The 14,353-nt window shown below is 37.5% G+C and overlaps 1 protein-coding gene across 1 annotated transcript in view; it reads left to right on the forward strand.

Moving 5' to 3' along the window:
- The window catches only part of CNTN1 (contactin 1), a 243,587-nt gene that overhangs the window by 66,711 nt on the left and 162,523 nt on the right, over window positions 1-14,353 (forward strand). The window contains exon 2 of the mRNA XM_050325399.1: window positions 1,749-1,794. The gene's annotated coding sequence lies outside the window, so the exon portion shown is untranslated. The remainder of the gene's footprint in view (window positions 1-1,748; window positions 1,795-14,353) is intronic.

The raw sequence follows: 14,353 nt of genomic DNA on the forward strand, positions 1-14,353 counted from the left end.
TTTATTTTCCACCCCAGATAATAAATTATGAAGCAAACAGGTAAATCTTTGTATTTAGATCTGGAAGAATGACAGAACATATTGCATTATCCTGATGGTGTTCTCAATAACTTGTTACTTCAACAACTTCCTACTTGAGATGTGTTTCTTGAAAATCAGTTTTCAGAGTTACTAAGGATTTTGATCATGCAAATATGTACTCAGCAAGTAAGTGAATGGAGACTAAAACTTAAGCAAAGTGAGTCTTTTTGTGTCTGTGGCTCTGTAAGAGAAATTCAAATTATTTTTGTTCACAGAGTCTCAGGAGTAGTTTACAAGGAGGTAGAAATAAAAATGTTTTTTATAGATGAGAAATGTTTTGATATTCTATTCAGGTCAACAACAGCAGAAGGATTAAGCCCGAGAGTCTTAACTTGTATGCTAACACTAGCTTATAAAGAGGGAGGAGGGATGAGCCCGGAAGTCCAGTCATCATCTTCTCCTCTCAATGCAGTGAAAAGACTGTGACATTAAGCTTCAGGAGATAAGGTGCCACAAGAAAGTTATGTCACAACATAGACATGCATCAAGAGGAGAGAAGTAAGATCACATAACATAACAAAGCCTTATGAGAAATTACTACATTTCCAATCTTGTAAATGTTCCTCAGTCACTGATGGTCAGATCTGATTTTGTGTTGCAGTAAGTCAGTGTGCAAGAGAAATGGAGTAACAAGCACACCTTGACTAGGCTACCTGCCAAGTAGTACAGTTTGGGAGTCTGAGTGCTTGGGTTTTTATGTCACCCATAGAATTAGCAGTTGGACTTTATATATCTAAAAACATTCCTTAGTTCACATTCACATACTTAAATCATTGACCATTTGGCTATTACCACACTTAAAAATTTTGTTTATAATACAGGTGAACTAAAATTACACAAAAAAAATACAGACATATAGTAAGCTGGAAATCTGTTTGTTTTATGTAGTAAACTTCTGAAGTGAGTACTCTGTATAATACGATGTTTTGGGTTGCACTAGATCTTGGAAGCATATGAAAAATTGCAAGTAGTGCCACTGTAGTGTAATTCCTACCTTGGATCCACTGATCCAGGTGTATAGGCTACTAAGAGAGGCAGTGAAGATTTAGAGGTTGTTTGACAGTATCCACAGATGTGAATTAGAGAAGGTTTGGGAAGAAGAAATCAAAGCCAAAGTTGTATAATTTTTTTTAATCTTTCTGGAAGGGCATGCCAAAATGTGATGGATGGAGACAAATCAAAGGAGAGATCACAAGAGATACTATAGGGAGAAGAAGGAAGTGTGTTAGAGAAAGTAAGAGTTTGGTGATGGTGTACCAGCATATGTCTGAGCAGGCATCTGTCTAATTTACTGCAGGAGAGAGCTCTAGAATCCAGTTTTTCTGATAAGGTATCAATAACTTGAAAAAATAACTAAATGTGCACCCAGTCTCATTTTTAAAGGTAGTCTGTAATAGCTTGTATAACAAGTAATCAGGAAAAATAAACCATCCAAGCCTAATCTGCTTTTAAAGTTTTAATTTTGGTAGAATTTTATGAGTATGTCTTATCTTCAGACAAGAAAGTGACTAACTGGAAACCAACATGTTTGTGAATTGCTGGAAACATCAGGGGAAAACTGACTGCAAGAGAATGTTATGAAAATATGCATAACAAATTCTAACAGAATTGGTAATTGCAAAACTGAGCATTGAGCAAACAACTAAACTGCCTTTATTTCATTCTAGATACTACCTCTGGATCTGCGTGGAAACAGAGCCCAAATTATTAGAGGTTGGTGACTTTTCTTTTTTCAGTTCTTACATATGGTTTTAAAGTAATTATTTATTACCATGTTTAAGTAACAAACTGAAAGATGTGAGCTTTTCAGGAGCAAATAATTAGTCCAAGTGCATTTGAAAAAGTGGTTAAAACATCATTAATTCAGAAGTGAATGCTGAAAGAATGCACAGAAGCAGTGTTGTGCCTTTGACCTTAACAATGTGATTAGTCTTTAAATTTTAGCTGTATAGAAATGTAACATTATAACATTATGTCTATTGGCAAGGTCTTTTGATTCCAATGCTTCTTTGGTTTGAATTTATATTTGATCTGTATATCCACATCCATTAGTTCCTATTTGAAGGTTGAAGTAATCTGTACTCCTGAGACTGTATCTGCCATGAAAGCCATAGTGAACAAACTTTTCATATATATATATTACAAAAGCATAGGGCCTGATCTGTATTTTTGTTGGCTGTTCAGATAAGGCCTTTTGGGTTCTACAGTGTGTATGTGTTTGAAGCAGGCAAGATGGTACCCAATGATCAGGTTAGAGATGGCTAAAGCCCTTCCTTCCTTGGCTCTGTATGTACATGCTGCTGGGCAATAGGAGGCCCATAGCTCAGTGGTGACTGTATGCAGTATATGAAGTGAATATATAGGCTGCTATATAAAGTCAGGTTACACTGCAATAAGCAACACTGCATGCCTCTGAGGAAATGGATGGGATCTGGGGGATGGACAGTTGAAATAACAGTGGCAGCTCAGTGAAGCATAGTGATTTCTAACCCGTCTGGTAGGTGTGCAGGTATGACTTTTTCCCCTGAAGATCACTTAAAGATTGCATTAAGTTAATGTATCTGTAATGTAGGACTATCATTCAGATAAGAACATAAACAAGAGGCAATATATAGTTTTAAATGCCTGGAATGAAATTTACTGTTGTAGAAACGACTAGAGGAAATCATGGCTTCTAATGACAAAACATGGTTCTTTATCTTATAGAGTTTTAGTACTGGCATGCTTAAACTTCCAAGTCTTTTACTTTCTGTAACTTCATCCATTTTCTGTTGGTGGACAAGGAAAACACTATCTCGGAGTAATGCTATAGTGAATCCTGCAGATACCTTCTCTAGCCCAAATCTTTCTGAGAGTCTGAATCTTGGTGTCTTTGGCTGATATACTGACAAGCTACTTTGTTGAATATTTCTGTACTACTGAACCCTGCGTATCTGTATAATATAAGCAAATGACAGTAATTCTTCTTATGCATTAGGGGTTTTTTTGTGAAATACCTCCACGCATTTCTATTTCACATACTGCTTCAGTTAATTTTAATTTAATGAACAAATTAATGCAGATCAGTCTTAATTTTTTAGTCATTCTTAGCCAACCTGTCTGAAAAATACCCCAAAAATCTCTGGTTTTACTGTTTAATTAATTCTTACAGAGTCAAATATTCATCTGTCACTTTTGCCCATTTCCAAATTACAATTACATGGTTTTTTTGTATCTATGACAGTATATATCATTATATACTGCATAATGAACGTACATGTATTGTATAGTATGACATGACTATATAGTTCAATGCTAGTCGAATGGCATACATTTTAGGCATGATTTCAGTCTTTGACCTTGATTTATCACATAATTTCTGGAGAGAGCTAACTTTTCTGTTCAACTGCTTTTATTTACATTCCATAAAGCTGGTTTCTACATTAACAAAGACATAAGTGCACTTTATTAATAGTTATTTGTGATTCCAGTTGCCTAAACAGAGTTTCTGGAAGTTCGGCGATGCCTTTCCATTTGGATTATGAGTATGGCATTATACCACACTGTCATAAATCCAGTTCTTACGGAACTGTTCTTAGGCTCTTACTTTGATTTACAGGTGCCTCGTGTGGCAATGCGGGACGTGGGTGTATTTATCAAACTTGCAGCAATGCATGCTACTGCAACCAGACTTTCATAGCAGTTCTGTCCTTTGTGCTTATAAATGCACCTTTTTTCCATGGAATGAATGTTTATGAGACAGATATTTCATTCCTGAAACGTGTTCTGTACCTGAGATGAGAGACATCAAATTGTTGTCACACACTTTTCTGTTTGAGAGTTTATCTACCTTTGTTGCACTGTTCCTCATGTTCACTTTTCCAAGTACATGTTATCATACCTTTTTTAACAATAAACCCATAACTGGCATGACACATGCTGTTGCTCTCTTATTATAGAACTACTTATTTTTCTGTACAATGAGCTCGTGATCCCAGGAGCAGTTGAATATACCTGATGCTTTTTGTCTTCATTCAGAATGGCCACAGGCTCCTGCTGTTTCTAATTTATTGCTGTCATTAGTTAAGATGAATATTACTTTTATTCTTTGTCTGAAAAAAAAAAACAAAGTGAAGGATAAAGGCCCTTGTGGAGGTGTGGGAGGTGAAAGTGCAGAAGTCTGCACTTTCCTGCAGTGGCATATAGCATTGCTTATTCTCCTGCTGGGAGAGGGCACCTGCCTGCAAGCCCATCAGGTAGTGCCGTGGGTCTGTGCAGCTGCAGCAAGCCATATGTAAGATATAATGTAATCCAGTGCTTTTCCCCAGGGAAGGAAGCAGCTGGGAGAAGGCCACATGTCTCCTACACAGCTCTGTCCTGAGCTCCTGGGATGCAGAGGGGTAGCAGGTCACATTCTAAGCGTATAGCTCTGATCACCATCTTTAGACAATGCTGTCATTTAAAATAACAGAGAGGCTAGGGGTAGGGCAGCGCAACTGTACAGCAGCATTGAAGACTCCCTATTCCTTTCTGACCATATGGGATTAGACAGTGTTGTGTAGGGTTGCCAGTCATTCATATTTTGTTCAGAACTGGGAGAGATGCTGAACTGTGCTGAGGTTCCACAGAGGAGCCCTTTCTGGTAGGAGTCAGCACTTAGGACACTGCGGGCAAGTGGCACAAGTGTCATGTGCCTCTCCCACAGTCTGACTCGGAGACATGATTCTGTGATAAGACCAAGTGCGATGACTCTCATCTATTTGAGGAGAAAATTGAGAGGCAAGTATATCATGCTTTGTGTGTTCAGCAGAAGTAATGCTGTTGGGTTAATGATTGCATAGGCAATCTCATCTCATCTAACAGAGCTAATAGCATCTCATCTAACAAAGCTCTTTGAAGTATGCTATGAGCTAATTAAATATCCAGGCATTCAAAGCTAATACTTTCCATACATAGTTGTATATCTGTGAAGCAAGGCAGTGTTTTCGTATTAAAATTAGGCACTGCAATGTCTCAAAACATGAAATATTAAATCTGTGTTTGGATATAACTGTTACAACAGAGTAAATACTTCTCAACAATCTTGCAGAATTTGAGTATGTTCAAATAAGCAGAAACAATTACAGTCAACATTTTCACGGAAAGGCCTTTATAGAATACATTCTGATACATTAATTTCTATAACTATGCAGCTGCCTGTTATATTGGAGGCATTATTTTCAAATTACTGAAGTATTTTCCAAGCGATGCTCTTGGTAAAGTCCAAAAAAACCAAAGTACAAAGGCCAGTCTGTTTTCCATATAGTAGATTGTTGTTCGAGAGTTTGTGCCAGCCAGTACAGAGTGTGCAATCTTGTCTTATTGCTCTCTAAAGAGATGTATTACTCAACTGCCTTGGCTCTTGGTGCTTCACGTTCTTATCCTCGTTATTGTTGGAGTGGTTTGCTCTTCTTCATGGAGCAGCCAGTGTAACTGGCAGAAATGTAAATGTGCAGCATTGTCTTCTTATAAAAGATCTTCACCTGTGAGCTCTTTTGGATATGCACCAGCTTTCCCAACTCTGCAGTTAATTTTACTTTTGAGATTTTTGTGTTTAAAAGAAAAAAACAACAGATTTTTTTTTATTTTCAACAGTAACACTGTGCACAGTAGTATCTATTAAAACTGTTGAAAATCTGCAGAAATGGAGTTATTGATTGATACACTGATACATTGTAACAGCCCACGTAATTCGCTTTGCAATTTTTCTGTTCAGAAAGCTTTGTTTAGGGTGGTAATTTCCTTGGGTATTTGACACATGGAGGGACTGTGAAAAGACAAGGTAAATCCAACTAAGATCACTTGATTCAATTATATTTCTTTTTTCAACACATTTTCCTGTGAAATACGTAGTACTGTGTGCCTTCAACAATTAATCTTTTTAAAAGTTTGTGTTTGCAGCTGCATACATGCTTTAATGTGGTTACCACTGCAGTTTCTTAACTTGCCTCAGTACTGCTAGACCCCAGCTGGAGTTAAAATGTGACTGGGATGCTACTGAAAGGCACCTCCTAAGTGCTGCTGCCACTGGTGATAAAACCCTTTGACTTTGCTAGGACAGTACTGAAACACATATGGAGCTGTTGCAAAGCAGTGAGTAGAATCATTATCAAATCAGCAGCAAATCCTGAACATCAAGCATAGACATTTCCAAATGGAGGGTGTGCAGAGAAGTATTTGCTAGACTGGTCACAAAACCCAGTAGCCTTTGGAGGAAACACAGTAACTGAAGTGACAGAGACTGTATATATGAGTTCCCAAAATAACTCATAAGCCCTCCATTTGAAAAAGAAAATTAAACTGCTTAGAAGTAGTACTTGTTGCATAAACAACATAATTTATTTTTGATTAGGAGCAGAATACTTGCAGATGCTCAGAATGTTTCCCTTGTTCATGTGTCAACACTCGTGACTCCCTAGTCAGGCCCAGCGGGAGGAAGATTATCCAGATGTTTGTTTAGTCAACTGCTGGTACTGAAGCTGGGGTCAGATATCACCTCCTTTTCTTGAGGAAGGAATGGTCTGTGTCAGGCCCTTAGATTAAGGGTGTGTTGAACACTATTTGCATCAAGGCAAGAGATTAATGCACTTTTATGTGTTGCTGTCTTTCACAAATAAACAGGAAGAGACTCATATGGATGAAAATAGAGTGTGAAGGACTCTTGACATCTTCAGTGCGTGACTTTTCACTTTGCATCTAGAACAGTGTATGTTTTTCATTAAAAAGAGACTAACTCTGCAAAATATTGTTTACTGGAGCTTCCAAGAATTATGCAAGGCAGTTGTTATTTGTAGATTTTAAGACACCAAAACAATCACTAGATACTTGCAGACCACAGAACTTTTTCCCGATACAGACATTAATTTGAAGTGCATGGGGTTTTTTAAAAGGCATTTCAGTAAGTTGTTGAAACTTGCACTATTAAAAATGCTTATTAACTATAAAGGGACTCCAGATGAAGAAATCAGAGATTAATGTTTACATTACAGCCTTTTTTAACAGTAGGTTGTAAGAATCCCACCCTGTGTTAAAAACGTTGTCTGCTGGTATTTGTGGAGTATGCTACTTCATCTTAGCTTTCTTTTGAATAAACCAAATAGGCTGAAGCTCTTTAGGCCTTGCCTGAGGCACATTTCACAATTGTGACTATACAGAAATTTTTCTTTAGTCCTAAACAGTCTTTTGAGATGTTGATTCAAGGACTAAATGCACAATACTAGTAATGACTTCACTATCATCATGTACTGGTCCTAATTATACCAATATTCTAAGAATACCTATGTGTTAGTATAAAATTCTCTTGTTTATCTCTTCAAGGATGGCTAAAACTACACACTAAAAGTGCACCTTCATCTGGTTTCCTGGTCCTTGCTGAGTTTGCTTGAGAGTTTTTTGTGATATAGCTCTCCATTTTGTAGATAAGATTTCATGCTTATTCTTTGAAATAATACCATTGTAAAATTTAAAAATGATAGAGGAAACATAGGACTTTATAACTGCAAGCTGGATAAGAATCTGATCCAAATATGAATTATAAATGATTCAGTAGTGCATACCTGATTTTGCAGACAGGATATAACAAATGGCTGAGTTACATGTGCTCTGCTAATCCTGCATCATGGTAATTTAAGCAGCAGTGTTGCTAACAGTTTCTTATCTCTTTTTAATGTCATCTGCATACATCTGCATGTCTGTACGCACATATATTGATGCGTATACATGAGCAAGGTACATTTTAATTGAATTGGTCTCTTCTATTCTATGATAACCCTTTTAGCTACTCAAGTGGATGCAGTAGGTTTGGATGTTTGATTGATCTCACAGGATAAGCTTCAGAGAGTCTCAGTAATCTCCTGTGAAATATTTGACTAATACAGAGTTACTTGGTTACTTGGTTACTGCTTTAACCTTTGAAAGTTTCTCAAAAACTTAGTAGCATTTCCCTTTAAGTGCAGAGCATTGCAAATGCCAAAGCAACATTAATATTTCAGCTATTACTTCTTCAGACTAGATTAGGGCTCACTGTGCTACTGCTGAATTAGCACAGAAAAATATAATATTAGTTTAAGTAAAGGTGTTACGAGTTTAGCGTCTAAATGCACATCACGTGTGGACAGGAGAGAAGCCATCTGCTGTCTACTCTGTGCTGTTCTGCTGGTGAGAGGAGCTGCGTAGGGAGCTGATGGGAAAGCAGTGAGTCTATTTTGGCAGCAGCCAGGTTGGCTCTCTGTTTTCCCAAGAGATAAGCTATAGGCTAGATAGTGGATCAGAAAAGTGGCTTCCACAGCTGTAAGTGAGACTGATGTTAGCTGGATTGTTTGAAGTTCTTGATAGATTTGAGTCTGCTTTCACCAGAGACTATAACTGCAGAGAACTTTTGGAGAGCTGGGCACATTTTTCATCTGAGTAGTGGCAAAGGAAATCTACCTGGCCAGCAAATGTTGTTAGAGGTGGTCTTCTCTGCAGAAGCAAGAGGAGTGATGGCCTGCTGGAACTGCTTGTTTTTAACTGAAGATAATTTCATTTTGAAACTTAAATTTATTTCTAGAGCTCTGTCAAAAATAAACATTCAAAGTATGAAATTGTGCAAAGTGATCTATGTGTACTGCTGTGGGATACAAACTGATCTAGATGGTCTAAGTGTTTCTTATCTCTATTTTTCTGGGGAGATTTTTTGTCTCATTCTTCTCCTTTCCATATTACCCCATTTTACTTAGCTTATTTTTTCCCTCTGCACTGTCTTAATCCTGAAATTAATTACTGAAAGTAAAGGATCTTTAACCACATCTGCCCCTTAGAGATTTTACAGATTCCTACCAGCCAAAAATAAAATTATTATTAGATTTCAATTAGCAAAATAAAAACCTAATGCAGTAATCTTATAAAAATATAAAAATCTTATAAAAATCAGGCATAAAGCACTGAGGGTAACAAACCCAGCAACTACCATCTCTCTACCAGGTCTGTACAGGGAAAAGAGAAAATGGCAGCAAATACCAGCACAATACTACTTTATTGCCACAGACCTGATTGCATCTTGAAAATGTTCATTCTATTTCACAACAGAGCTTGAAGATGAAAATATTCTTCTAAATGAAAATATTTTTTCTATAGACACAGCATGCATTGGAGTTAATAAAGAATTTAATCTTAAATTGAACAGTAATAGAAACCCAGAACAACAGTGTGTGTTTCATTTTATGGTGGTTAAGGAGATTCAGCTTCATTTGTCTTTCAGTTATACTTTGAAGTTCAAACTCAGCTGTGGTTTATAAAATGAAGTCTCCCTCTCTCTTAGGCTATTAACAAAATTAATTTTATCAGTTTTTGTAGTGAAATTCAGCTGAGTTGTTAAACACTACATTCCTGTGCCACAATAACTTGCTGTCAGTTGCTTCCCTCCTGATAACCAATTCTTACAGAAATTGTCTGAGGATCATATTTAAGGTGTAGGATGCAACCTGTGTATTTCTGATCTCTCTTACCCTTGTTTTGTAGAACAACAGAAAACCATACTTTTCAAAGTGAGTGATGTTTGTGCAGGCTGGGAATATGTCTGTGAATTCCGTGTCAGTTCAGTGAATAGCATCTTTATCACAAATTCTGTTTTGACAGGAGGCTTTCATTTAGCTTTGTATAGTCATTTCATAAGAAGCATTTGCATGTAATAGCCAAACTGCATCTGGGAAATTGTGATAGAAGCAATCAGACTGTGGATGTCTTTACAGGTAAAACAAGCAGCTGGCTGCCAGCAATACTGATCAGCTCTGAGTGACACCTCCCAGAGAGGAGCTGGGAAGGGGAACCTGGAAATTCCTCATGAGGAGTGCAAAAATCAGGAGGATGTCAGAGGGTTTTTCAGAGGCTTTCCCTGACTGACTAGAAACCACCTGATGCAGACAAGGAGAGTTATTTAATAAGCTGCTGAAATTTTCACAGAACTATTTTAGCAGCCAGCACTACTAATGTAATGGAGCTTTAGTTTGGTGTTACATTTTATTGTTTCCCAAGGAATAAGGATTGTGCAATCACTTTCTTCCTGTTAGTCCTCTTTATCAGGTTTTGAACTGTTGATCTAGCTCCCAATACACAGGAAGGAGGTTTTCTGCAAGTCTGGAAGGTAATCATATTCTTACAAGTTTAACAACGTCCATGGCTCAGTAAAGAAGAAAAACCCAAATCAGTACCCTCCTGAGTGGAAAGCTGTTATGTATTTTTCTTGGAAGCAATCAATATACATACCTCCAGGCTAAGCACAGCAGGTGTTGTCTCCTGCCCAGAAGAGATGTCAGGAAGTATATGAAGTGGGAGAGAAGCTGAAATTTTTTTTGTTAAGGACTATATGAGAGAACTAGGACTTCAGTCTGTAGGAGATCTTGTTTCAATACATCTGTTTGCTGTGGAACAAATCACTAGTTTGTTTGTTTTTTTTTTTCATTTCACCATTCATATTTCAGTTTTAAAATAATGTAATTACTGAATTCACCAAATATGCAGTTTTTGAGAAGAATCCTCAGAGATGAGAATGAGTGGGAAATTAAGAGTCCTTGTATGTTTATGCTTAATGCAGCTAAAACCATTTTGCTTCATATTTTATCTTGAGAATTATTAACTGTGCATCATCTTTTGGTTTTGTTCTCTGATACTAGTCTGACTTGCAGCTTCAGAAATACTTTCCTCTGGTTTTGAACAGATTAATTAGTGCTCAGTGAAATATGGTAATATCACTTTGGAAGACCATTTTAAAAATATTTCCAAATGGAATCAACACTGTATGTAAATATTTAGCCATTGATATTAGTCTGAGAGCTAGTAATTTATGTTCTTATTTTCATGAATATCAATATATTTACTTAATTTTTTTTGTGACAAAAGGGGAGACCAACCACCACTGGCCTGCCTTTTTCCTTCTTGAGTCACCAGTGCATCAGAAAGCTCAACAAAGAGTTTGTGATAAGATGTGGGACACAGAAAAACTGATATTGCACCTAAATGGGAATTAGTTCTAATAAACATAGAAGTATCATGAATTAAATGTGAAGAAGTAGTGCAGAGAGGACCTAGGAGAAAAACCAGGTAAAAAGAGGTAAATGATTTGGCAGCATAAAGGCATAAAAGCTTTTGGACAATTTCTTCAAAATTATGAATAAGTAGATATTTTAGATAAATGTTTTGACACACAGATCAATTATTTTGTAAATTAATTGATTAGGACAGTTCATTTTGCAGATGCAAAACTTCCAGTGAAGGTATAACTGGAGAACTACAATTTCATCAACAGAAGTTGACCATCTGTGTATAAAGTTCCACCTAATTTTTCAAATAATACTGACAAATAGGTGATGTAGTTACAGAATATTCAGAAATTATTTAAAAATTAATAAAAAGAAATGTATTTTGCTAAATTGTTTACTCAGGTCATCACCATTGTTTATTATATCTAAAGAGGTTAGTAAAATTCCAAGGAATAGCCAAAGATTATTCCCTGAAAGAGGATTCAAAGGGAATGCATTTCTCTGTGTTTAGGGCATAAGTTTAGAAAAGGTTGAGGACAAAGAATGTTCATTAAGGTAATCTGAACACTCTTCTCTTTAGGCTCCTACTTGCTGCTCTTAACTTGGGTTGGATTGGGATAAATTAAACTAAGATCTCTTTGCCTGCCATATGCATTCCATCTATGGTATAGCCCAAAATTCTCATCTTGGGATACGTGCATACTCCAACAGCCCAAATCTGCTCAACTTTTGTGTTAGAGGATCTCCTTAAATACTACACAGCTTCCTTCCAGACTTTATTTGAAAGGAAAGTGATGCCCCTTGAGACAAGAGAAGGTTAGGAAAAGGCAGTACAGAGGACATATCATTCAAGTCTCAAATCAGGACATAGCTGGAGTATGACATGTAATGTCAACATAGTCATGAAACATGGAATTTAGTTTGGTTTGTATGAGCCACTCTATACAATGCCATGGCCTGTTGGAGATGTCTGATGTGTTTTTGCCACCAGTGCAGGAAGGACTGTTACATAAAATTGTAGCAGCAACCACATCAGGTAGTGGGCTCTCCCAGCAGGCTCTGGGCAGCTCTGTTGCTGCTGCTTCCAGAGAAGACTGTGTCTGCAGAATCCTACGGCACATGGCATCCAGATAAACTTTTTAGTCTAGACTGTCACCTTAGTTTTCTTTGTAAAGCATTTGTCTTAAGTTTGGGAACTATACAGAACTGCATGTAATTGATGAAATGTTCTTCAGTGGTGGTGCAGGGATTTTTGCTTTTATTCCATTTGGTTTCTGAAACCTCAGGAAAAACCTTCAGCCTGACTGAAGCATTAGCATTTCATTAGCAGTGCATGTCCTTTCAGCAACTCAAATATAATTTGTGCTAATACACTTAATGATATTTTTAATTGTATTTTCTGGTACTGAGGCATATTTAATAGACTTGAAATATCATGCAACATGTAAACCTTAAAATGGCCTTTGCATCTTTTCCTAGTTTCCTAACTCTTGAATATGTTGTCCTTTTGTTCTGGTTGTTTTGCATGGTTCTAGTAGGCAGAGGGAGGTGGTATGATTTGAGATTAAAAGTTCTAAGTATGTAGTGTTGAAACCCATTGACATTGCTTTAGGAACATTAATAATCCAAGCATATAGGTAGTTGTGAAGGCTAATTAAAAATGTGTGTTATATAAATGGGTAGTGGATAGAGATATAAGAAGTAGTTGTCTCTGAATGCTATGTGCACTGGAGTAGAACCTAGTGTTCACTGGCTGCTCAGGGAGAGGAGAAGAGAGGTAGGAACCTGCACTTAGAATTTGGTAGGTTACATTATAAAAGTGTCTGGAATCTGGACAGACCATTTGAAATGTCAGTTTATGTGAAACTCCTCATTGTATGTTTCATTCCTTATTGTGCTGAATTTATTTAGAAGGAGTAATCTCTGTCTAATACAGGGAAAAAGATCACCAAGAGGTGTAAGCAGAGGTTTTGTTACCAGATACTGGTGAGGAATTTACTGGACTCTATATGTAAAATGCAATGTTAAAATATAATATAACAGAGAATATAATTGGTCTGAAAAAGAGAGATAAAAGTAAAGGGAGAACATGATCAGATGCTGTAGAATAAAAAGACAGTAAATGATTCATGTTGTTCTCAAAAACTGTTGACAATTTATTTGGGTTCTTCTGAATTAATTCTACTGCAACTAAATGCTATTTAAATTATATTACAGAAGTTCAAATACACTCTTCCTTGACCACTACTGTTTTCATGGTTTGTAGGGGAAAAATAAAAAAGGAAAAAAGTGTCGATAAGGCTTGATGATTTTTTTGTCAATTTTCAGTGTGTTAAAGAAAGTCTTTGGTCAAAAGAGAACAAGTTTCCATAGGGGACTCTGAAGACATGCCCTGCTTGTTCTAAGCAGATGGGTAGGTAGTTTTTGGGAGTCTTGACATATTGTGACAATCTCACAGCCTTGGAGGCAAGCTCTCTGCATCAGGTAAGATAAGAGGGATTGGATCCTTTGACAGAATCATAGAATGATTTGGGTTGGAAGGGACCTTAAAGATGATCTAGTTCAAACTCCCTTGCCATAGGCAGGGAACCTTCTACAAGGCCAGATTACTCAGAGCCCCATCCAACTTGGCCTTGAACACTTCCAGGGATGGGGCAGCCATAATTGCTCTGTGCAACCTGTTCCAGTGTCTAACGACCCTCACAGGAAAGAATTTCTTCCTAATACCTAATCTAAACCCCTCCTCTTTCAGCTTAAGGCCGTCCCCCCTTGTTCTATCACTATGTGCCCTTGTGAAAAGTCCCTGTTCAGCTTCTTTTAAGCACCTTTAGGCACTGAAAGGGTGCTCTAAGGTTTCCCCAGAGCCTTCTCTTCTCCAGGCTGAACAGCCCCAGTTCTCTCAGCCTGTCTTCACAGGAGAGGTGCTCCTGCCCCATGATCATCTTGGTGGCCCTCATCTGGACTCACTCCAGAGGAGTCTTGTGCTGGGGGCCTCAGAGCTGGACACAGCACTCCATGTGGGATCTCACAAGAGCAGAGTAGAGGGGCAGAATCACATCCCTGGACCTGCTGGTAATACCTCTTTTGATGCAGCCCAAGACACAGTTCTGGGCTGCCGGTGCACACTGCCGAGTCGTGTTGAGCTGTTTGTTCACAAACACTCTGTCGTGGTTTTGCCCTGGCTCAATTTACTTTTATACTCCTACATACAATTACTATTAGTTGAGAGAAGGTTTATG

The sequence above is a fragment of the Myiozetetes cayanensis genome, unplaced genomic scaffold (genome assembly GCF_022539395.1).
Source record: "Myiozetetes cayanensis isolate MyiCay16 unplaced genomic scaffold, myiCay2020 scf3, whole genome shotgun sequence".
NCBI classification, from domain to species: Eukaryota; Metazoa; Chordata; class Aves; order Passeriformes; family Tyrannidae; genus Myiozetetes; species Myiozetetes cayanensis.